The sequence below is a fragment of the Maniola jurtina genome, chromosome 3 (assembly GCF_905333055.1).
Source record: "Maniola jurtina chromosome 3, ilManJurt1.1, whole genome shotgun sequence".
NCBI classification, from domain to species: domain Eukaryota; kingdom Metazoa; phylum Arthropoda; class Insecta; order Lepidoptera; family Nymphalidae; genus Maniola; species Maniola jurtina.
Window position 1 is genome coordinate 9,899,603 of NC_060031.1, and position 25,522 is coordinate 9,925,124.

Consider the following 25,522-nt stretch of genomic DNA (forward strand, 5'->3'; position numbering starts at 1 on the left):
ATATTAGCGTAATTTTGCAGGCATCATTAAATTAACTAGGTTTTAATCATTGATTTATGAAGTCTCATTCTAGAAACTTGTTACATTTGTAAAATGTAACGAAATGATGACCAAAAAAACCTTCATAAGACTCTCGATCGTGAAAATATGATCTTAAACATGAAATGATGTAATTTAAGGCGGATTGGTATGCAAACTAGGGTAAAAACTGAATCGTAAGTGGAAACACTGACCCGCCCCGCCGCGCCGCTGGCCCGGCCGCCAGTCATCGAGCGGCGGCCATCTGAGATGCTTCGACAAAACTTTGAGTCATATTTGAATTCATGTGACATGCGCGCTAATATTATACCAGATTTTGAATAAAAACAAACATACGAATTGGATTTCAGTGGTTAAACTTAGTGGTGGTGAGGTGCTTCTCTTTTGTCAATATTCACAAGTTCTATAAACCGATCTCGATTAAAGCTTGTGGTGTGTTTATGTTGAGAGCGCGGCGCCCGATCCGTCGCCGTGTTGGAGGGACGTCGCCCTCCAAGAGTTCATAAAGAGGTAAGACTAGGTATGGTTATTTTTTATTCTATAAGGCCAAAATTGCCCTAATCGTCTTGTTGGGTTGCACTAAGTAATGTAAGATGAGTATGGTCGGATGATGTAGTTTCTTCCCTTAGGTAAGATGTCTTGCCTACAAAGTAGGTAAGAAATACACAATGTTATTGAATCCGGTTACCTACAAAAGCGCGGCTGCTTATTTGTTTGTCCTTGTAAACTTCTCATGAATAACAATTATAATAGCAAAAAGTTTACAAATAAAACAGGTTTATTTTTCAAATTGATAGGGGCTTTGTAGTTCTGTTCTGCCTTTAATTTTTAACCCCCGTCCCTAAAAGAGGGGTGTTATAAGTTTGACGTGTGTACCTGTGTATCTGTCTGTGGCATCGTAGCTCCCAAAGTAATGAACCGATTTTAATTTAGATTTTTTTGTTTGAAAGGTGACTTGATCGAGAGTGTTCTTAGCTATAATTCAAGAAAATCGGTTCAGCCGTTTGAAAGTTATCAGCTCTTTTCTCGTTACTGTAATTTTCACTTGTCGGGGGCGTTATAAATTTTTAATTTACACTTGTTATTAAATGCAAGTAATTAGGTTTATACATTGAACTAATAATATTAGGTTTACACAAGTATCTACCTAGGTATGGTGAATAAGTAATCTTTCTAACTTTGTAAGTTATAGTTTGCTAACGTGTGCAGCTTACCTGCGGTTTCTCCAGCAGCCGGCTTAATCTTAAATCTAGGATAGGTATATCGGTATTCGGTACCGTTACGTGAAACGGAGAGAAATGCCAATTTTATTCTTATTAAAGTTATATAAAGCAATTTTATTGTAGTGAATGCTCAGAAAATTGAGAATTAAGATCTTCTAGGCTCGGACATACCTACGCTATGTACATTTTACATGTACTTAGTATAACATGTTCTACTCCATTTACAACCTCTCGCACTGCCAAGGGTCACTGGTAGAGATCTCTTATAGAGATAAGTGCTTCCCTGTCCACTTTTTCTTTCCTTTTATTTATATTGTTACAACTTTCTGGTACAAATAAATAAATAAATAAACATGCCTAATCACTTAGCAACGGCGACCGCTGCATTCTGAAATCTCTAGGAAAAAGCCTTCCAGTGTCCTCCCCACGCAGTGAGTTCCGCACCTTTCAATAAAATGCTAAACAGTAGCAAAAGATCGAAGTTGACTAAAGTCTGAAAGACGCAGTTCTTTTACTTTAATTTTAGGACAAACATCTATTAACTACGTAGTCAACCCTTTTCGGGTTTGTTTATATTATCGAGGTTTTTATTTTTATCATAATACATACTTAATTGTAAGTTACCTACTTCATTACGTATTGAAGGAGCCAGGTCTACGTTTTCACTAATATGAGAGCCACATCCGTGCAGCTAAATTAAAACAGTACAATTTTACTGCGTAATGGAAACTTGTATACTGCGCGCATATTACCTTACAAATTCCATTGTAAATATGTCACATTTTTGGGGTCTCGTACCTCAAAAGGTAAAAAGGATTAGGTACTTATAGGATAACTTGGTCGTCCATGCCCTTCGAGACATCTTTTCTCCAGAACACGTGAAGATATCATGTTACAAGCCAACGGCCATCAAAAATTCGGGACGCAAACCACAGCGCAAACTATGTATTTTGACACTTGACACAGGCTGCTTCCTGTTGCCCTAGATTTATGGGCAAGAAGATACTGATATCACATAAAAATATAAATATACATACTTTTGCATTAAGAGATTATTATTATCCAAGCAACAAAATAATTAAGTAAATACGCGTGTCCTTTCAAGGTACCTACGGAACACTCGGTGCGCAAGTCCGGCATTTCTGAAAAATGTTTAAACTAATCATTAAGTGGTTCTATAATAACGATTCCTGTCAAAATAACTATATCTTCCATGGTTAAAAAGAACAATACTTTGAGCGAGTTTAGTTACCATAAAAACAGCAGTTGCGATGATCGCAAAGGGGGTTCTACAATCTACACTATCAATATTATCAGGAGTCACGCCATATCGTTAGTGATCTTGGGGCTCGATTGCAGTAGAATCACAAAGTCTATGACATGTAGTAAAATGTGGTTAAATGAAAATATTTTGAACTAGAGGATGCCCGCGACTTCGTCCTCTGGATTTAGGTTTTTAAAGATCCCGTGGGAACTGTTTGATTTTCTGGGATAAAAAGTTGCCTATGTCAATTACAGGGACGCAAGCTACCTCGGTACCAAATTTCATACAAATCGGTTAAGCGGATGGGTTTTTGGGAATCCCGTGGGAACTCTGATTTTCCGGGATTAATAATAGCCTATGTCCGTCCCCGGGATATAAGCTAACCCTGTACCAAATTTCGTCAGAACCGGTTAAACTGTTGGGCCGTGAAAAGGTAGCAGACGGACAGACACACTTTCGCATTTATAATAATACTAGAGGATACCCGCGGCTACGCCCGCGTGGATTTCGGTTTTTTAAATCCCGTAGGATATCTTTGATTTTCCGGGATAAAAAGTAGCCTATGTCCTTCCCCGGGATGTATCCCAAGTCTGTACCAAATTTCATTAAGATCGGTTCAGTGGTTGGGCCGTGAAAACGTAGCAGACAGACAGACAGACACACTTTCGCATTTATAATATTAGTATGGATTGGTATGGAAGTATGGATTTGAATTTGAATGACAGATTGGTTGACGCTCGCTCACTATTGGCTGCAATGCATTGTTGCAACAAGAACACCATAAATTCAGCCGATCACAAGAATTGAGATTGTAAGATTGATGCACTATGTCCGCAATCGAGTAGGTAGGTAATTCACATTTCGAGGAAGTATAAAATTGATTTTATTGAGAGTAGTCAGTCGTAGTGTGGGCATAGGTAACAAAATATAATGTTATGTAAGTAATTAAATATTAAGTAATTAATTGTATGTAATGTAAGCATTGTATCCGAATATTCTTGAAATTATAGAATTTTATTTTAAGCAATTATCAGAATAATACCCCCAATATGAAGGTGATGGGGCGGTTCATTTTGGAAAGTCCGGTCCTTAGGATCTACATAGTTAGTCAATATAATGTACGACAGTAATAGTATTTCTACATTTATTATGTTATCAGTAGGTAGGTATGTCATAGTATAATTGCAGTAAGGAGCGTAACGCATCGGATGGTGAAGTCATTGCCCGTTGCTCGAGATGATGTCAGACCGCAGATTGCAATCGTGGTAGGTACCATCGTGGAACTCGTGGAATCTTCTAACTATGACACGGGTAGATTGTAGTGTTTTGGAAAAGTAATTAAGTAGGTACCAAAACGAGTTTTGTGAGAGCCGTAACTATCGATGGAAACTATCGTGTCCCGGTGATCCGTGCCCATTACCTACTACAGCACGTTTTAGGGGTCCGTACCCGAAGGGTGCCAACGGAACCCTAAACCTTCGCTGTCATTCTGTCTGTCCGTCCGGCGTCCGTCTGTCTGTCCGCTAGCTGTATCTCGAAAACCTTTATAGGTATAAATGTTAAGTTTCACAGAATGTGTATTTCTATTATAATTCTAAATAATAATAAAGTCTAAAACAGCACTTAAATCCTTCTACTACCCGCGAACTGCCTATAGATAGCGATGGATATAGGATAAAATTGTTTTTCTGTCGTTCGTGTAGTTTAACATCGTAGCTACTATATTTGATGATTAAACGAACTTACCTGTACGTGAAGTTCAATCATAATTTATTTGGCTTCGTTTAAACTTAGAATTTTTTCGTCTTTTTGACATCGCACTCGATACGATAGTAAAAAAAATTGTAACATCCGTCAGGTCGATTTTTTTTTGTATAACATGTAGCCTATGTCACCTGAACCATACTAACGAATCGATTGACACCTCATTTATCAAAATCTGCTCAGTAGTTTAGGCGCTACGGTGGTATAATAAATACAAACCTACATATTGTACATATATACTGCTAAAATCATAACCCTTTCTTTTGGATTTGCCGTAGTCGGGCAAATCGTTATTTCTCGTCGTTATTTCTTGGGCCACGGTACGGAACCGCTCGTGGCCGAATCCGACTTGAACTTCACCGATATAATTTTAAAGTACATTAAACCTTGACTTCCCTGTGACTTATACCATTAGAGCAGCAGTGTAACGTAACTCGAAAAGTTAGTTTCCACTTTCCACTTATTTGAAGAACTTTATCTCTAAAGTCTAAACACACTAAACCATCTAAAATGTTTACAATATCAAGTTACCATCGTATGTAACTTGCTTACCTTGAGGCCAACGAATTATTTAACAATTTTGGGCGAATTTGTAAGGTTTCCCTGTAACTAATGCTTTGCGGTCACACACGGATTAAGTGTTTTAGGAGGGCTTTAGGAGGTTGGACTCACTTAAGTGCCTTGTCTGTGACACCAGTGGTAGTTCACTCTGCCAGTGATGAATAAATATGACGCATCCGGTAATATTCTACTAAAACAAACTTTAAATGATTTACCGATGTCCGATAAAAAATATTACCTACATATTATTACCTATTATATTGAATTAATTTTCCTTAAACATTCCCCAACTAATAATAACAGCCTTATTCGCGAGTAAGTACTTCTAGGCATCTTCTTCTTATTAGGCATAAAAAAATGTTTTCAACAAACCGACTTCCAACGCCACTACAAAGTAAAGATTTTAAAATAAACTTTTTAGTGGCTTTGGAAGTCGGTTTTTAGAAAAGAATTTTTTATAATAGAATACTTATCGCGAATAAGACTATTGCCTCGTCCTTTTTGGAAATCGTTTAAAAATACTGACTAATGCCCGGCATGCGTTTAAACGACTCGCGTGCCACCATTGCCTTTTTTTAACCCCCGACCCAAAAAGAGGGGTGTTATAAGTTTGACGTGTGTATCTGTGTATCTGTGTGTCTGTGTATCTGTGTATCTGTGTATCTGTGTATCTGTCTGTGGCATCGTAGCGCCTAAACGAATGAACCGATTTTAATTTAGTTTTTTTTTGTTTGAAAGGTGGCTTGATCGAGAGTGTTCTTAGCTTTAATCTAAAAAAATTGGTTCAGCCGTTTAAGAGTTATCAGCTCTTTTCTAGTTTTCTTGTAGAAAAGAAGGTTAGATAACCGTTAGGTTCATAATATTATGTCAATAGACAAATGTCAAGCTGTCAAGATGGACGTTGCCTAAATACATAATTATTTATTAATTGAAAATGATGTTTTGGAAAACTCAGATACTTTGGATCGTCGGGGGTGTTATAAATTTTTAATTTACACTTGTCGATGGTACTATGTATAACAGAAATCTTCACGCAAGTAGCAAAAATAAATGTTCAAAGTTAGAACTCGATCGTATGAATGATACGCGAACGCATCTATCGAACAGACCGACTGACTAATAGTTATTAATTTTTATAGATAAGATTTTCCTCTCACACCACGGCCAGGGCCAGTGTTGTGTTTAAAACTTAAATATATTAATGTAAAGGCTAACAATGAGCTAATTATTTATTTATTTATTAGAAAGTACTAGGAGCACTTCTAGCCTTTTCCTTTAATTACTTTGTGTCTTTGTTCCAGATCCTGGTCATGTAGGTCTAACATTAAGTTCTAAAGTGTATAGTGGAAATGCCTTTGTGTTTTTGTTTTCTTTCCTTTAATTAGCTCGTAACTTCCGATTCGCTTTGATCCCGACTTCAGACGTATTGATTAATCGATCCTTTCGTTTCAATAGCAGGTACTTAGTTGTTAGTTACCAACTCAACTTCTAAAGTAATTCTCTCATTTGCGATAGTTTTGAATGGCCCGAGATCCTGGGTGAAGAGTGAGGACTTTCGATAACATAGCTGAAAGTTAGTATTCGTTTTCAGCGTTATTAAGGGGTTTTCAGCGTTACTTTATTATATGCCATATTTTTACTATGGTTATTTATTACTTAGTTAAAATAAACTTTTGAATTTTTGAGTAATTTGTGTGTTTTTGACTTACTTTCAGCTAAAACAACACCACGATCATAAAGTGGAAAGTTTTATAATTATATAACACTTCCCGATTCAAACTCGGCATGCGCTTTTACAACTTTACTCTCTTGTTGCGCAGATAACTAATAAACTAATAGATAGATTCGCGAACCCATCCCTGTTTGATTGGCAGATCTCCAGTCCACCATACACAGGAAAATGAAGAACCTTATAAACTTTCAGTTTTTATTCAAGCTGCCCCTTAAAATTTCGTACGAGCTCTCAGACGATTTTTAGCAGATGTTCTACTTTTGTTAGTGCCTTTTGATGACTTTCGGATGCCTCACTAATCGTTCCGTTAACGAAATTTTCTGGCTCATTTGTGTTTCTGTAACACTTCGATAAGTTTAATGTAGGGCACCTATACAGCCGATACATTTCCCTTTTATTACCTACGTGAGTTAATTTAATTTATTAAAGACCCAATTTTAGAGACAATTAAAAATTCATATAAAGCAATATGGTAATTAACCTACATGTTCGGCCGTCGCGTCGCGTCGGTGCATATTCTCAGTAGACACTTTAGTTACTTAATATATGTATGTTTAATCAAGAAACAAAAAGAGTTTTTGTCATTTCTCAATCAAGTTATCAAGCAGTTTTTAGTACCTATACCTACTTGGTACAGCGTATTTCACTTGTTTTGGTAACAATCGCGTCCTTGCTCTATTTTTTCGGCAATTTAGATAAATTAAGTATCAATAATAATTTATGAATCATTTTGTGTCTTAACTTAATTAAAAAAAGTTGCACAATTATGTATGTAGTCACTTTTAAAATTAGTTTTCAATATTGTGTACTGAAAATAATTTACAGAACTGTTTAATACTTACTTTACTTAATTGTTTTAAATAATTAAATTAACAACTTACCTACTTAATATTTTTTTCGTTACACTTAATACTATGCGTTGAAGATCATCGGCAGTTACTTCACTCCGTAGCTTGTCAAGCTTTTACCACAGCTCTCACGACAGTGCTTTCACGACAGTAGGCAACTTCTTATAAACATCGAGGCTTCGACGTCACTGGCAAACGTCAAATGTTAATACATTTAAGTAGGTAGCCCTAAAGTAGGCCTATTTTTCCTTGATTTTACGTCACCACTGCTTATACTAACAACAAGATTTGAGTTGCATACACTGGTTGTTCGTACGCCCTCCAAACAATCGTAAACTTCGGTTCTCATTTGAATATTAACCGATCAAACTCAATAAAATTTTGTAGATGCGTTCTAGAAACAAAATATCTGTGTTAAGGTGTTGTAATAATATCTGACTGTGGTTTCCCAGGTTGCCACTTGCCGAAAATATGTGTAGTTTTTAAGTTCAAATTTTCAAGAAACCTTACAAACAAACTCTCCATACAAACTTACTCGTAGCCCTGGGGAGCGTACTAGGGAAAAATCAAAACTACTTATAAAGCTCCGACTACACGCTCCGTCTTCCCTGAGAGCTTACCTGCAAAATTAGCGCGTTAATTGCGTGCGTGTGGACGGCAAATCCCGACGGTATCCCGCGCAGTTCCAAAAGCTGCTAAAGATTGGACTGCGCAGTTCTCGGTCTTGCTTGTGCAGTTTTAAAGCGCCAGGTAAGACGGAGCGTGTACACGAAGGTACTAGAATTACGCTGAAGTAAGTAGAAATAATAAATTGTACAAGTTTGACAGGTATCTGCTCGAGTTATGTAGTGAAACGCTTATGTAATTTGTGAAGAGTTCTAGAAATGAAGTGAAAAGAGCTTCTACGTGAGATGAAGTTGAAAATTGTTGACGGAGACGAAGAATGAAAACATAAACACTTTGGTTAGCTACGAGTATATTACTTACATCTGTAATGTCATAATTTATGTTTTTATTCAGATAGGTAAGTATTTCATGTTTGACTCGTTTCTTTGAAGTTCTTTCTTTCTTATTTTGTCTTATATGTATTAGGGAATTAAATGGGAATCAAACTGTGAAAATGCCATCTAGATAATATGCATTTCTAACTTGTACTCGATATGATTTATTAAATTCTGAGTAGATATTATGAATTATGATAAACAGAAAAAATGATTTTATAACTATACTATGCTACCATGCTATACCTAAACGGAAAGCATTGTTAGTGGTTGGCATTCTGCCACTATACTAAAAACAAGGCTCCTGCGCCCGTTGAAACCCCTTTTGTAAAATACTTTAAGGCTATCCTTGCCAACGATCCCCCGTCGATTTCCTACGTATGATATTATTGTTCTCATCTCTATCTGCCCTGGTTCGTGCATTCTCGGTTCCTAGATCGGTACATTTGTGATAACCAAATTTCAAATTGCTGTGATTGGCTGAATTTACCATGTTCTTGCTGCGACAGTGAGTTTGAGCCACTAGCGGAACAATGTTAGCCGGTCAGAAATGATTGCAATTAGTCAACCTGTTTGACGTCCGTGTTCTGTTTTCGATTACAAAAAAGAAAAAATTGTTGTTGCAATCATCAATTTTAGCAAATAGTGAAAGAGAGTCGGCCAATCAGAGGTCACAACTACCGTCACACTTTCTGTCACACTATGGCAGTAGGCATACCGAGTAATGAAAACAATTTTTCATTCTGTCTAGGTCGAAGTAGGGTTGCCACCTGGCTCTTTTTGATTTACAGGCTACCACCATCAAAAATACGGGGTTTAGATTTGAAGAAATTTGAAATTTTGAAGTATTTGAAGCATATATATATAGGCGGTGGTTCTCTCTGAAATGCATGGAAAGCCTATTTAGATATTTCAGTTTATTTATAAGTTTTGTATTTTTTCTCTGTATGTTGCCGTATCTTGATTGGTGAACTGTGTTTGCAATGTGGTTTTAAATAAAAGATTTATTTATTTAAATAGCTTTTAAAAACTCTTAGTGTTGTAAAGCAAAATGTTATACATTTCATGCATAAAATCTTCTCATTTCAACTTAAAATTACATTTAATTTGTAATTCCACCTTCACAGTATCAATACTATGGCCGTAGCCAGGAATCGATTGCGGGAGAGGTTTTATTAGGGCCGGAACTGAATCCTGTCATGAGGAAAAAAACATTCGCTCAACTTTATGGGCTAATTACCTGGTTAGTGGAATTTCGCCTTTCAATTTGACAGTGAGATAAAGTACAACAATAAAAAAGCGCGAGCGCAGTGAGCGTAAGTGTTTTTGGTTCAATACAGAAAAAATTAAAGTGAAAGGGAAACGAGTGTAGCCATAGCAAGATTTTATTTTTAAAGCTTCCTATCCATACTAATATTACGAATACGACAGTATATCTATTTGCCTATCTATTTGTTACCCTTTCACGGCCCATCTTCTTTACCAAAATTTTGGTACTTACTATTCAGAGGTAACTTGCATCCCAGACATTTTTTTAGGCGGCTTTTTAGCCCGGAAAATCCCCCACGGAATTTTTAAAAATCTAAATTCATGCAAACGAAATTGCGGGGTTTACACCAAGTAATAGAAATTCAAAGCGCGAGTGAAGTGAGCGCGAAATGTTTGATATATTTCCAAAAAAAAATTGGCAAGCAAATGCAAGAAATAGTGTAAGTATTATTTTAGGCTTAGGTTTTTGACGGCTTCCCAGGCGCAGTCGCCATTTCGAAATTTCTGGTCTGGTGGGAGGCTTCGGTCATGGCTAGTTATATGGTTAGTATGGCCCTAACGGCCAAGAAATTAGACTGCATCATCACTTACCACTAGAAAAGATTAAAGTCACGGGCTAACTTGTATAAAAAAAGGCTTACATCCTCAAACCAAGCCCCGCCGCCTTGGCTACGACCATGATCAATATCGAGTGGGTTTCGGCTACGCATTGCCGCAAAAGGAAAATATTCTTTCTACTGGACATAACGTCAGTGTTGGATTTCGCCAGCCAGCTCCTGCTGAATTTGTAAAAAACCGGCCAAGTGCGAGTCAGACCCACGCACCGAGGGTTCCGTATTCGGGTATTTTTTCCGACATTTTACTCGAGAAATCAAAAACTGTTATGCATTAAAAAAATATGCATAAAAATAAATAAAAATCTGTCTTAGAATGAACAGGTAAAGCCCTTTCATATGATAACCCACTTGATATATGTAGTTATCTTACTTTGAAAATTGAAAATACTAATATTTGTTCATGAACACATGACAGACGGATAGAAGGACAAATGGACAGACGGACAGACGGAAAGACTGACAGACTGACAGACAACGAAGTGATCCTATAAGAGTTCTTTTTTGCTTTTGAGTTACGGAACCCTAAAAATATTTAGTTTTATTTGCCCCGTATTTTATATTCATAATTACAGGTTTCTGTATCCTGAAATACGGGGTAACCAGTAAAATACGGGGCCTCTGGCAACCCTATTCGGAAAACACTGTCACATTCAAGTTAATGTCAAATATTTTGTTTTCAATTACAGAAAGCTGCATCAATCATTATTACAATATTTTCTTTGTTGTGATTGGCTGAATTTTAGAGTTTCAGCCAATAAAGAGTCTATTTGCCAACTAAACGTCATAACAATATAAATGCCAGAAAGTTTAACCAAATAAAACAAACTTAATGAGAACCTAGTGAGAATGCAAACGGCACACAATTTATAATACATATTATGTTAGTCGTATATAATAGATATTATAGTAGTCGTTCACTTTGGTAATAGTCAGATTGTCATCAGTTAAATTGATATTGGTTGATGTATCGTAAATTATTGTTTCGGTGACAAATATTTTTATTATCTATTTATCTTTGATTTGATTGTAAATGTTAATTTTAACTTCAACTTAAATATTTGCACACTGTCGGTGACAGTCGATTGTGTAGGGACTATACTGATTCATTGTTAACTTGTTATGTACCCACAATCTGGTAAATAAAATATTTATTATTATTATTATTATTTGAACAGAATGGAATAGAATGAAATGGAATGGAATACAATGATAAATTTTTATTCCTGTAAACTTTTAGGTAAACTTCAAAGTGTTTTTGGATGGTCAGAAAAATTTACCACTGGTTCGGAATGCCGATCCTACGTTTTCTAGGGTTTCGTACCTCAAAATGAAAAACGGAACTCTTATAGGATCACTTTGTTGTCTATCTCTCTGTCTGTCGTGTGTGTCAAGAAAACCTCTAGGGTACTTCCCGTTGACTCAAAACCATGAAATTTGGCAGGTAACCTAACTGCGTAATTTTGGGTAGTTTTTTTAATCGATAAAGAAAGTTTGCGACATTGTTCAATAAAAAATTTGGATTCCAACTCCTCAACCCTGATGTTGCAGGGGACCTGACTACTAAAGCTAATGGGATTTAAAAAGTGTCGATTATTAATTGATATTGAAGGTATCTATACCAAGTAAACACTTTGTCGTTGACCTCAACCCTGATGCTGTAAGAAATTGCATTCCTAAATCCTGGTGATCCCTCGGGATTTGAAAAGGATCATCCGTTTAAATATTCTTACGTGATACAGAAACAAGTTGCATCCCGGGGACGGGCTATTACGGAGAGGCAACTTTTGCTCTGGGAAATGAAAGGATCGGGATTTTTAAAAACCTAAATCCACGCGAGCGAAGCTGCGGGCATTAGCTAGTTGTAAATATATTTAGAAGCTACTATAAGATAATAGATAAGGTACTTATTTCCTTATATTTTTATTGTATGGCAGCGCGCGGTTTTAAATTATAAATTGCACGTCCTGTCCTTTTCTGTAATACATTTTTTTCTCAATATCTACCGCTTTATCTCATAGCAAGAGTCCGTAAGACATAATACAGTGAAAATAAGCAAAATATACAATTTTTGCAGTTTCCACGTCAGTACCTGTCGAATTTTTCTAACAGTGTAAGCAGCAGAGCTGAGTTTACCATCAAGTGTTGATATGTGGGTGTTCCATAGAAGCTTTGCATCTAACATTATACCGAGAAACACAGGGTTCTCCTTTATTTTCAACATATGATTATTTATCAATGAATTTATGTCATTTAAGGTCCTGGTATTGGGCAGTGTGAATTCAACACACTTAGATTTCTTTGCATTTGGAAGTAAATTGTTAGCAATAAATCAGAGAGTGACCTGTGATATGGCATTACATATAGTATACATTGTCAAAAATTATAATATTAAAGCTGTGCGTATTGCGTGAGGAATAGGTTGCAAGAGAGTTGCAACTTGCAGGGTTTGATGCATGCGCTATTGCCAGCAAACATGAGACATATTTTTATCTACAGGCAACGTCTGAGTAGGTAACGCATACGTCTAACGCAAGTTGAAATGTACCAGTGTATTTAGTTAGACCTATCGACAAGTTTGGAGTTGGGTGCAGTCTAAATGTGGCCCGTGTGTTTAGAATGTCAGTTTCTGTCAGTTTCACGTGTCGTCCCCCGCACTTCACCACCCCGCTTGCACAAATCGAGACAGCACGAAATTTTCAAGATTTCTGGGTGTAATTTCTGGTTTTCGTAGTTCCCACATAATTATAACAATATAAAATATATAACGATAATTTTTTTACTACATAATATTCATTAAATTTTCTAGGTCTGTGGTTTTTCCAAATTTCATTAAATTGCTTCGTTGTCTAGAAAAACGAGCACAAAGTTGGGCCTTTTTTTAAAGAAAAATACAAATCTTTGAGCCCCTGTAATTTTAAAACTACATATTTTTAGAAAAATCTAAAACACCACAGACACAGATATTAGTTTCTAGACTATGTCTGCAAAATTTCATGGACTTTGGTTGCTTAATATTCAAATGAAATGGGAACTACGATTGTATGGAGTAAGTGACGGAGAGAGCTCTGTTAAGATACTTATTTCAGTGGATGCTCTCGACATAAAAGATCGAATTTCACAATCTTTCCTTCAATAGTGATGAATCAGTCAAAAAAGACATTTCTAATGTACTAAATAATATTTTATTATATTGAAAGTAACGTTTTACTGGACGTCAGGTATAAATATCATACAATATATGGTTTAAAAAATATTAAAAATTATTTCCTTGCTTCAAGACGTTTCTGATTTTAAATATTATTAAAAGACAAAAATGTATAAAAAAAACATCAAAATCGGAGCTGTTTCTGAAGACTTCCGACGAAAAGGCTTCGTTGACTCACTAGTTAAGCGATTCAATTTATCAGTTCTGTTGATAGCTTTATTAGAGCAACAACACGAATGTAGAGAGAAAAATTTAACACAGAATGAATATTATTTATAGAGAGATATTTAAGAACTTGGTATCTGATGCAGGTGTTTCTAATTCCGCCGAGAAGAGGGTGGGATGTTATTACTTATTTGCGAGGTATTTATAAACTTAGCATTGGACATGTATTTACGCGTGTACTGACTGCATCTGGGAATTAATTAACGCTTGGGTATTTGAAATGCCTGGGCTAGACGTACAAATATTTAGTATTTTTATTGGCAGCCGAATTAAAGTCTTGTCTTGATGCAAGCTGTCTTCTTCGGTTGATTTGTGTATTTTAGTATTAGCTGAATGCGCTAGTTTTCCACATTTATATGACCTACTAATATGTATAGTCAGTATAAATATTTTCCTTCAATCTGTTCTAATTAAGTACCACATTACTTGCATAGCTTTAAAATATTTTGTTAGTTTAGCCACATTTATGACTTTTTAAATTATCTTCACGTGAAATGACTTGCAATATCTTCCAAGTTCCGCGCAGTGAAGTTCATATTGCCCGACTTACCTCTATACTCGTATATTATATCTAGTTACTCAGGTTTATTTATCTAGAAAAAGTTTCCCGTCCAGTTTTTTCAGAAACTCTTTAAATATCGAGTTTTCGCTTTAAATAAGTTCTTCGGAGGTTGGTTTCTTTTTATTCATTTCCACCAGACTTTGCATCTCTCTTGACTCCTTTTTTTTATAACAAGGTTAATGGAGACCTCATCCATAGCTATTAATATAAATAATGCATATGTCTGTCTGTCTGTTAGTTTATCACGGCCCATCTGTTCAACCGATTTTAACGTTTGGTACAAATATAGCTTGCATCGGTATGCAAGGATATTCCTTCCGAAGAAAGGACATACTTTTGTCCCGAAAATCAAAGACTTCCGTCGGAATTAAAAAATGTATGAATCCGTACCGAAGAAGTAACCGGTATGATCTATTTGGCACACAGATAGCTTGCATCCTGGTAACTGACATAGGCTACTTTTTATCCCGGAAAATCAATAGCTCCTACGGGTTTATTAAAAGAACCTAAATCCAAGCGGACGAAGCCACGGGTATCAGCTAGTAGGTATTGTATAATTAAAAACGTATACACAATTAAATAATCACGTAAGATTTTTAATATAAAACGGTATCGTTAAATAAATCATGCCCTAATGAATGTATGGCAACTTTTACATTAACAAAGAAGGTTACACATTATTTTAATACTAAGTAATCATACATTCGTAAAGGAAAGGATCTACAAAGGACATAACAAAGAAGAATTCTCGGAAACATGAAATACGTTTGTCACGTTTTAATTAGCCGCTTCTACGGGGATTGCTGGAGGTCCTAGAGAACCAGCCGCAGCCTCCTTTGATTAAAATTCATAAGCGGTTCAATGTGCCTCAGGGTCCTTGCTGGTAGGTACAGATTTATGTTACGAGTTTTATATCTCTGTGGTCTGGTGTCCCATGTACACATGAACTAAGTCCATAAATCAAATTTTCATAAAATTTGAAACTTCAAAAAATAAACCGGAATAAACATTAATTACTTAATAAATTAAATAGATGATATTTACTTTATATATTATTTATTATGCTAAGGTTTTTGTTTTACATAATTATTTAGGTATTTAATAATAAAATACTTGTTGCGTTACTGACGGCCCTAATTTTCACTGTCATCTATTTCATTCACCCCGACCCAAAAAGAGGGGTGTTATAAGTTTGACGTGTGTATCTGTGTATCTGTCTGTGGCATCGTAGCTTCTAAACTAATGAACCTATTTTAATTTAGTTTTTTTTGGTTTGAAAGGTGGCTTGATCGAGAGTGTTCTTAGCTGTAACCCAAGAAAATCGGTTCAGCCGTTTGAAAGTTATCAGCTCTTTTCTAGTTACTGTAACCTTCACTTGTCGGGGGTGTTATAAATTTTTAATTTACACTTGTAGAATATTCGATTAAATCTCATATTTTACGGAATAAGCATAATAGCTATCATTACTACGTAACTCAACATTATTCTGTGAAAGGCAATAGCGTGAACGATACGGTTAACATGTTTGATTGTTGTCCGGAATAGCCGCCCTTGGCCGCGACCGTACTCCGTCTCCGATTTGACTACACTCCAAACAAAACTTAGACCGTTAGCGTGACAACTGACAGGCTCGCAGGGCGCCAGCTTGTATAGGAAATTTCCTCATGTCGATCAAACTGAGTCAATAAATATCCAACCTAGTACGGGTTTTGCTAGATAATCATACTAATATTATAACTGCGAAAGTGTGTCTGTCTGTCTGCTACCTTTTCACGGCCCAACAGTTTAAACGATTCTGACTAAAGGCACACGGTAAACTTATTTCCCGGGGACGGACATAGGCTACTTTTTATCCCGGAAAATCAAATAGTAATACCCACGGGATCTTTAAAAACCTAAATCCACGCGGACGAAGTCGCGGGCATCCTCTAGTAAAAAATATTTTAATTTATTTATTTAATTTTTTTAACATTAATTTTTATGAGCTTGCATTATATATGGGTAATATGATCCATAAAATTCATAGAATATGCAGGATCCATGGAATAGTTAGATACTTATTACAGGCCGCGTGGTTCCCTAGTAGGTACCACGCGATGTTATCTTGATATACCCTTACTTGTTCTGCACAACTCATATAAGGTCACTTGCTCACCACACTGATATTTATCAGTAATCTGATAAGCGCATAGGTCATTTCTGATACTATCGCGACTACGCCTGAGTTATTATATTCAGGAACAAGTTACATTGAATGCCTTGCCTCTATATGCCTACTCGTACTTAAGTATACAGAGTATATATTTAAATAGATAGCAAGAGGAAAAGTAGATCACAAAATCATTCGAATTTCGTTGAATTAATTTTTTGATGGCAAAGATGCATGAAAGTTCTCTTGAGAGCTTGCATGTTGTTATTTTTGTTTTATTGTACTTTTAGTAAAAATGTTACTTTTCAAAAAGAATAACGCTGAAGTTTCTGCCCCGGATATCTAATTATCTACTGAACAGATTCTGATATAAAAATGATTTAGACTTAGAAAACTTTTACACACCACAAATAATTACAATATTTTTAATGAGAAAATGTAGTTTCAAGGTTTTACACTTTAATATTGTGCTGAGTATGGTGATGAAATGAAAGCTTCGTTTGAATAGAATTCTTGTAATTAGACGGCAGTTTGTGTGTTAAATGAAATAGGTCAGTAGCGCGGGAATGGGTTAAAAGTGCATTTCACTTTTTATATCTGCGAACAATTAAAAATGACCTTTTTAAAATATGACAGTAATTTTAAAAATGGAAAGTTCCAGAGCTAAAATAGAGTCGTGGCTATATTACTTATAAGTTATTAACCCCCGACCCAAAAAGAGGGGTGTTTTAAGTTTGACGTGTGTCTCTGTGTATCTGTTACCTGTGTCATCTGTCAGTGGCATCGTAGCTCCTAAACTAATGAACCGATTTTAATTTAGTTTTTTTTTGTTTGAAAGGTGGCTTAATCGAGAGTGTTCTTAGCTATAATCCAAGAAAATCGGTTCAGCCGTTTGAAAGTTATCAGCTCTTTTCTAGTTACTGTAACCTTAACTCGTCGGGGGTGTTATAAATTTTTAATTTACACTTGTTAACTCAATCATCATCCTCAACATCATCATCATTATCAGCCGATAGACGTCCACAGCTGCTGCACATAGGTCTCTTATAGAGACTTTCACACACCACGGTCCTGTGCCGCCTAAATCCTGCGGCTTAGTTGCCATGTGCCAAAATGACAGTTTTATTTTTGTGCTGATTCGAAGCGCGGGCCGAGAATTAAAATTAACCCGTTGTGTCAAAATGGTCTTCGTCTTGACAGTACGTTGATATATGTCTATCACTCACATTTTGTTCCGAGTACGTTCACATCTTCATCATCTTCATCCACATCTTCACACGCTCACTCAGCGCCCCAAACTGGCGAAAAGCAAGTTGCTTCAAAAACAAGTCTGCGATCGCAGGTCTAGTGTACATATACTTTAGTCGAGGTCAGTGATTCAATGTCACGAAATAATGGTTTTAATTTTTGCGTTCATTTTATGTTGACCCAATGTCATATTCATAGGCGACTGTCTTTTTTGTGTTGTTGCGCTCCAAATGTCGGTCGTGGGCGGAGTCTTGTTATTAATGAAGCATGAGGTAGGTACATCCAAAGTCCGAGCCTATGAGTACTACGAGGAACATGCTCATTCTATTTTACAATTTTACCTACCGGCTTTTATTTAACCTAGGTTGGAACAAGTTACACGCAATTATAAATATTACAAGTTATTAATTGTTTGTTGTGGGTTTGTCTCAGACCTGGGCGCGTTTGGAAACCTCGTAGCTTTAGTTTTAAGTTAACGTACTTAATTAATTATCAACATTATATCATTACCTTAAAAATTCAACAAATGACAGTCAAAAAGTCAAAAAGTATGCAAGATAATTACTTGTACAGGCTTTGAATAAATACTTTGACTTTGAATACTACTGTATAATAGCAATTCTTCTTTAGCTGTGATATACCGAAATCGGAATGAAGTCAACCAAACCAGAAAATGTGACGGTGACACGGTGATCTATTAGTTATTAGTTTATTTGATAGTACCTGCTTACTGGTCATATACACACAGACTTACAACATACATGAATACCATGAATTTCCCTGACTAAATTATTTAAATATCAAATTATTTATTTATTTTTAATTTTTAAATGTTAAGTAAGTATAATAAAACAATCAGTGCATGATCGTAGAACGTCCGTAATACTAGAGACACATACTTCAACTAAACATTGCGCACGAAAAGAAAAAGAAAACAGTTATGTAGTTATACTCTTAATAAAAGCCATTGCATTATTTGTATAATCTGAGTATCTGATGTTCAAGTAAGTTTCACGAAAATGTGAAGTATCAAGTAGAGTATCAAGTAACCGTAAAAAATGATGTCGGGGGTAAATCAGTGTCAAATAGCTGGAGCTAGTAGGCGGAGAGATTCCGCATGATAAATCGCTTCAAAGTACGTCTTGTAGCATTTACGCGATGTTGTTGTAAATAGTCTGTTATTTATTCATATTTTCGAGGTGACAGTCTATTTTTGCTACCGCGTTGCGTTGGCCCCGGGATGATGAGATCCACGGGTGAAACATTATTTTTTCTTATTATGAGGAATAGTGACATGTATCATGTGGGTAATGAGCGATCCGTGTGGCTTAGAACTTTTTCAAATTACAGCTAGCTGGTAGTTACCCACTGTACCTACCCACTTTTAATATTTACTTAGAACTACCGAATACAGTCAATACCTGATTGAATTGCCTGGATGACCTGATGGTAATATCAGTTATAAGGGGCTTTCACAGTTTAGATTTAGTTTCTAAATTGTAAGATAATGATATGGTGGATACTGAATAATCCAGTTTACACAATCTCTAAACTAAACTGACAGATCTAAATCTAGTGTTACATTTTAGTAATCCTCCCTGTGGGAAAGGATTAGCTTGAGGTCTGTCAATTTAGTTGAAAGATTCTGTACAATAGAATTAGCCACTATTTTCCCACTTTATTTATAAAACCTAGATTATGCCCGTGACCCCGTCCGCGTAGACTACACATATTTCATATCCCTATTTTACCCCCTTAGGTCTTGAGATTTCAAAAATTCTCTCTTAGCATACGACTACGTCGTAATAATCATCTGTGCATCAATAGATCAATCAGTCAGACCTTTTCCTTTTTAACCCCCGACCCAAAAAGAGGGGTGTTATAAGTTTGACGTGTGTATCTGTGTGTCTGTGTATCTGTGTATCTGTGTATCTGTGTGGCTGTGTATCTGTGTATCTGTCTGTGGCATCGTAGCGCCTAAACGAATGAACCGATTTTAATTTAGTTTTTTTTGTTTGAAAGGTGGCTTGATCGAGAGTGTTCTTAGCTATAATCCAAAAAAATTGGTTCAGCCGTTTAAAAGTTATCAGCTATTTTCTAGTTTTATTGTAGAAAAGAAGGTTAGATAACCCTTAGGTTCATAATATTCAAGTGTCAATTGACAAATGTCAAGCTGTCAAGATGGACGTTGCCTAGATATACATAATTATTTATTTGAAAATGATTTGTCGGGGGTGTTGTAATTTTTTAATTTACACTTGTATATATTTAAATACGGTACTTGGCTAGTAAAATAAAATTGAATTGTGCAGTGCAGTAGTAACGGTAACTATAGTTAAAAGCACTGTAAACACTCTGCTTTATGAAAGTAAAATATGAATGGGAAAGTTAGATTGATTGATCGTTACCACTATCACGTCAAGCGCTTACCCCGGTGACAAATTGTGGTTTCAGAGATTGTATGTGAATAACATGGTGAATAAGCGAATGCGAATCGAGTCTATGTTGTTCTGGTACCACGGCGATTTGAGTTATTTTATCGAAGACGACGATAGTAAAATGGCCACAGTATTTTTATTTCACGAAGGTGCAATGTGGAGTGAAGGGCTTTGAGCTAAGGCCGTACACAGCCCCCGCGCTTACCCGGTGCGGGATAGCGCGGGTGACGTGCGGATGTGCGGGGCGTCCCCCTGCCTCATACCCCGATTGCCATCTCGAGCTGTCGCGTTCTTTAGGTGCACGAAATGCCGAAGTTTTGTTTAATATAAATTGTGACTTAGTGAACTAATAAAATAGAAAATATATCTTATATAACAATCTAAATTTTTCGCTAAATGTATCATAATGCTTGTGCGGCCGCCCGCACCGCCCGCCGCCACCGCCGCCGCTGCGTCGGTTGTCGGAATCAATCCATTAATTTATATGACGTTTGAATTGATTACATCACTATTCACTGAGCGATGTGAATGCAATAGTTCAATACTTGCTAGTGCTTCATTAATTCGATCACAGTAATAGGATTATTATTCATCCTTATCGATCAACCATCCAATGTTTCGTCTTCATGAAATTTAAGTACTTACATAGTTAAAATATAGAACATTTCTGTTATATTCTGCCGATTCCATGATAGTCATGTAGTTGTTAGTAACTAGCCGATGCCCGCGACTTCGTCCACGTGGATTTTGGCTTTTGAAAAATCCTGTAGGAATTCTTTCCTTATTCGAGATAAAAAGTACCTAGCCTATCGTCACTCTCCAGGTCTATAACTATATCCAGGAAAAAATGACGTCGATCCGTTGCTCTGTCGCGGCGTGATTAAAGGACATACCAGTATACCAAAAAACCAACAATCTATTAATAATAGTGAAAGTTATTCATCAATTCATGCATCATCCATCACCCTATGCATAGATGGATGTCCTATGTCCACGTTGCAGAGCTGTAGAGGGTCTTTTCGAGATATGTATTCTACCTCCTTCTTGGGATCACTGGCGGGAGGTCATCCTGTCTCTACTTCAGAATAGTTATTAGAGCTTGATTGTTACGATTATTAATATTCACAATTAACAATGTTTGTTGTGATTATTGCACGAGTTCCTGTTTGAAACAGGTTTCATAAAAGTGTACCTAACTATTAGTCGGCATTTCATTTCCCAATGATTCCACAACAAAAACGTATCCATTTCAACAAAGAGGGATTCGCATTACCAGTAATTTTTTTCTGTGTTGGCGAGTTTATGATGGTTTGGATGTACATAATAAACTGAGGCCAAGAAAAGTTCGTACGTCAAAGTATCTAAACGTAATATTTATTTTAAAACAAAAACTTTAACAGCAGTGTTTTCGTCTGATATTTCTTAAAATTTTATTACAACAAACGGATTGACAATGTTTTGAAATGGAAATATGAATTACGAATGATTTAGGCAAGAATTCTCTCTTTTACCCAAGTTTTAGTTTAAAACGTGTCAGTACACTTCTTGTATTATTACCCGGTTAGATCAACGAATTCTGGAATCCCCTAAGCTTCAGCTGTTTCACAAACTACAAGTACCTACCTGCTCAAGAAAACATTACAAAGGGTAACGTAATACAAACGGGTATGATAGTCGATGTTCCTAGTTCTGCAGCGTAAACCCAGTGCATAAAATGAAAGCCATGGGCATAGAAACGGGCCGTTTGTGTGGTTGTTTTGAAAGCTTGAATTTTTTTATTGAAGTGCTGTGGAAGCGCCGAGCTGCCGACTGGCGAGCGCCGCGGCGCTGCGTTGTCGGTTTCATTCCGCGATGCCTACTGGGTTTATTGACCCGGCGACCATGACCGCCTCCCCCTCTTAGGTCTACCTGTGATTTGAAACTTATGCTGTGTTTAGGTATATGTATTAGCAGACTGCTTTTTATCCAAACTACGACTGGCAGGCAATTTTAAGTCGACTCGGACGCATTGGCAGCCCGATACAATCGGTTAGCTATGTACGGGATTTTGAACTGACCATCTACTTAGTCTATGGTTTGGTTCTGGACTGAATACTAGTGTTGCTACGCTAAAAAGCTTCTAAGGCAGACCTACTAGTTACCAGTTACCACAGTTAAAATTATACGGATAGAATTATATGCTTTGTCTAAATTTCTCGACTTTTATTTGAGAAATCTAATTTTGCTAATTCAATTTACATTAATGGTTAGGTTAGGAGTGACCCAGTGTTGGCTGATGGGCAAATCGTCTCTCACATTATGATATCGCTACTTGCAAGTTCCACGCTAAATTTCGACAATTACAAACCAAACTGTCACGGTGATAAATAAAAATGTGCCTATCAACATTCTAAACGAAATAAATTGAATAAGACAATGGGAACATTATGGTAAACATTTCCGTTTGGCATCTGAATAAATGTGCCTAATAGCAATGAATACTGATGTCTCCCAGTCTCTTCATTTGATGGGATTTGTCGCGTTTTATTTCTACCTAATTCAGTTTATCAAGATGGTCGACTTTATTGCTTATACGTTTCAGACCGAGGTCTTTACAAGTGGATACTAGATAGTCTAATATTGTAAATGCAAAAGTGTATGTCTGTCTGTTTGCTAGCTTTTCATTGCCCGTACCTATGGCTGCGTTTGAGGAAAATCAAATGATAATAATCTATTTAAATAAGCCGAAAATTCGAAAATCTAGGCTAAAAACTTTTTATATCGATTAGAATGCACCATAGCCCGCGACTACTCACTAAGCATCTTAAAAGTTAGTTAAGTTATTTATAATACGAGGTAGTTTTGAAATTTAAATTATCAGCCACTTAAATATTTAAGATGGCCAATTTCCAGTACCCGGCCGTAAGAAATCTATTTACATTTCACTTAGATAATAATGTAGGGTACCTCGTCTACGTATTATATTTTTAACTTTCTGCTTAATAAAACTGCTGCTGCGTTCCGTTGTAAATCAGCGTAATGCACTATACAGGTATACCTTACGGTTGTAACAACCAAGGGTCGTATTCACTGAAACCGCTGAAATAAAAAAAATTGTGCTCCCGTCGCTGCAGCGATAAAAGTTTCAATGTTTCCTTTGCTCTTTGTGAATTTAAAACTGCACTGGAACGCTTGTACGCCTATGAATTTGTGTGTTTACACACCACAGGATGCAGTGATACGAATACGAATTACAAACCTTTTATTTTTTTCAAAATGTTTTTACATTTTTTTTTTCACAACCTTACCTAAAGTTACCAATGTTATTTTACCACATCGATGTAATTCACCAACCAAGATACCAAATGTTATACTTAGCTCCTCTACCTCTATTACTGACCATTGATGTAGTTATTCAATTTTTTCGTTCTCAAAATCAAATCAAGATTGTTTTAGCCATGAAAGAATAACAAACTAACAAACAGGCAGATATACTTTCGGATTTATAATATAAGGACGGTAATCGAAATAAAATCTGTTTTGGAGTATAAATTAGCTACGTACATATTTACAAACCATTACCTATCGTACAGTAATGTAATGATGATCTAAAAGGGATCCCCTACTCTACTTTTATTTCAGTCGGTAAAATCCCTACACTGATTTTCAGAGGACCCATGGGGCAGACCTGCGGACCTTTTATTTCCGATGGGGGAAGATGTCAAGATGATAATATTATCACGAACCTATTGCGCCCACGTACATACAGTAAACGCAGAATAAATAGTCCAACCTGTAGTTGCGACATATGACGATCTGCGCAGGATACACCATACACTAAGGATAAAATATACTAACCCCGCTGGAATCTGTTTTTGTACACTGCAAAGTTACTTGCCTCGTGTTCAGATTGGACTAGTTACTTGATTTTGTGATCACATTATGGACACACGTAGATAAAGACCGTTATCCCAAACAAAGTTGTTAGGCTACATCCGTTTCATATCTCAAGTTTTTTCGTTCACTAACAATACAGCAACTTGGTCTCGTAAAAATGCAAGCAAATCGATGTCAGTCGCAGTTAACCAGATTTTTATCTGAAACAACTGATAAGTTGAAAGTTTGATCGTTAAGCTCAAACTTTGAATGTAAAAGAATAGAAATAATCCAGTGATGGTCATTATAAATAATTGTTCCGCAGAAAAATTGATGGCCTTTTTATCATCCTTAGAAAAGTAAGCACATTGGCTCAATACTAATATTACAAACAATACATGTTAGGTCAAATCAATGAGGTATTATTAAAGTCCTGTTTGTTTCACAAAATGTCATATTGGTTTTTGGTACACATTATTATGATGACAAAAGCTACAATCCCGTGATACGCGTAGGCGTAAAGCAATAAGGCCTGGTCAAACACTCAGCGAGAAGCGTTTCCAACGCTGCTCTTAACAATTTGTACTACTAGTACCCTTCGCAGTACGTCTCGTTGTCATTAGTGTTACAGCTCGATCCCACAGCAAAAACTTGTTCTTTGCAGAAACTGTTTGTCGCAGGATCACGCTTAGTGGTTGACGTATTTCAATTACTAGCTTCAAAATGAGCTTTCTGGAATCCAGTAAAAAGTCGATCTGTTCAAGTTTTTCTATTCGGTTATTTTCGGTATTTGTCACAGCACGCTGGAACCCCCCGTGACAAAAAGCATCCATTCGTAATGACATAATATTTTAATCAAAGTGATACATATAAGTATAAATATTTTAATTAAAGTATTCACACTGCGACCGTTCCGCGTACGGTTTTCTTTTTCTATCCGTGACTACTGCATTTCATCACTTTGAATACACCACTCCAGTATCAGTAAAAAGCCGTTTCTGCAGAAATGGATGGTTGTGGGGACGGGCTTTACGTTGCAGTTCAGATACCGTCACGCGGTGTGTCGTTCAGGGCTTTAGTACTGGTATGGTTTAATAAAAGCAGTCTGGAGCCCCGCGACACTTCTATGTAAATCTGTTTGTTTTTGTACCGCCAGTCGCCGCAATATTCCTATTCGTGGTAAAGGTAAAGTTTTATGTTCATGTTGTTGCTTCAGTGGCGACGACGGTTACACATTAAATAAACGTATGCGAGTTGTTATATAATAATACTGTTGGTTTATTAACAATATTTGCCTTGGCTTTTATGTTACCTACAAATCCTACAATAGATAAACAGTGAACACTTGATGAACATGACAAGATTCCCCATAAACCTCACTATATTTAGTTAGAAGCGTTTGACTAATTCGTTAGTCTTTTATTTATATTTTACTACTTGCAGATCTGCCCCAGCTTGTGATTGGTTAAATTTTTTTACCTTTTTATTCCGTGGCTGCCTTTATACGTAGTATAAATCTTAC

The 25,522-nt window shown here is 36.3% G+C and overlaps 1 protein-coding gene across 7 annotated transcripts in view; it reads left to right on the plus strand.

The window, feature by feature from the left end:
* Positions 1–250: 250 nt before the first annotated feature.
* Positions 251–25,522, plus strand: part of LOC123880988 (Ca(2+)/calmodulin-responsive adenylate cyclase) — a 94,823-nt gene continuing 69,551 nt past the window's right edge. For all 7 annotated transcript variants that reach the window (XM_045929464.1, XM_045929465.1, XM_045929466.1 and 4 more), the window contains exon 1: positions 251–549. The gene's annotated coding sequence lies outside the window, so the exon portion shown is untranslated. The remainder of the gene's footprint in view (positions 550–25,522) is intronic.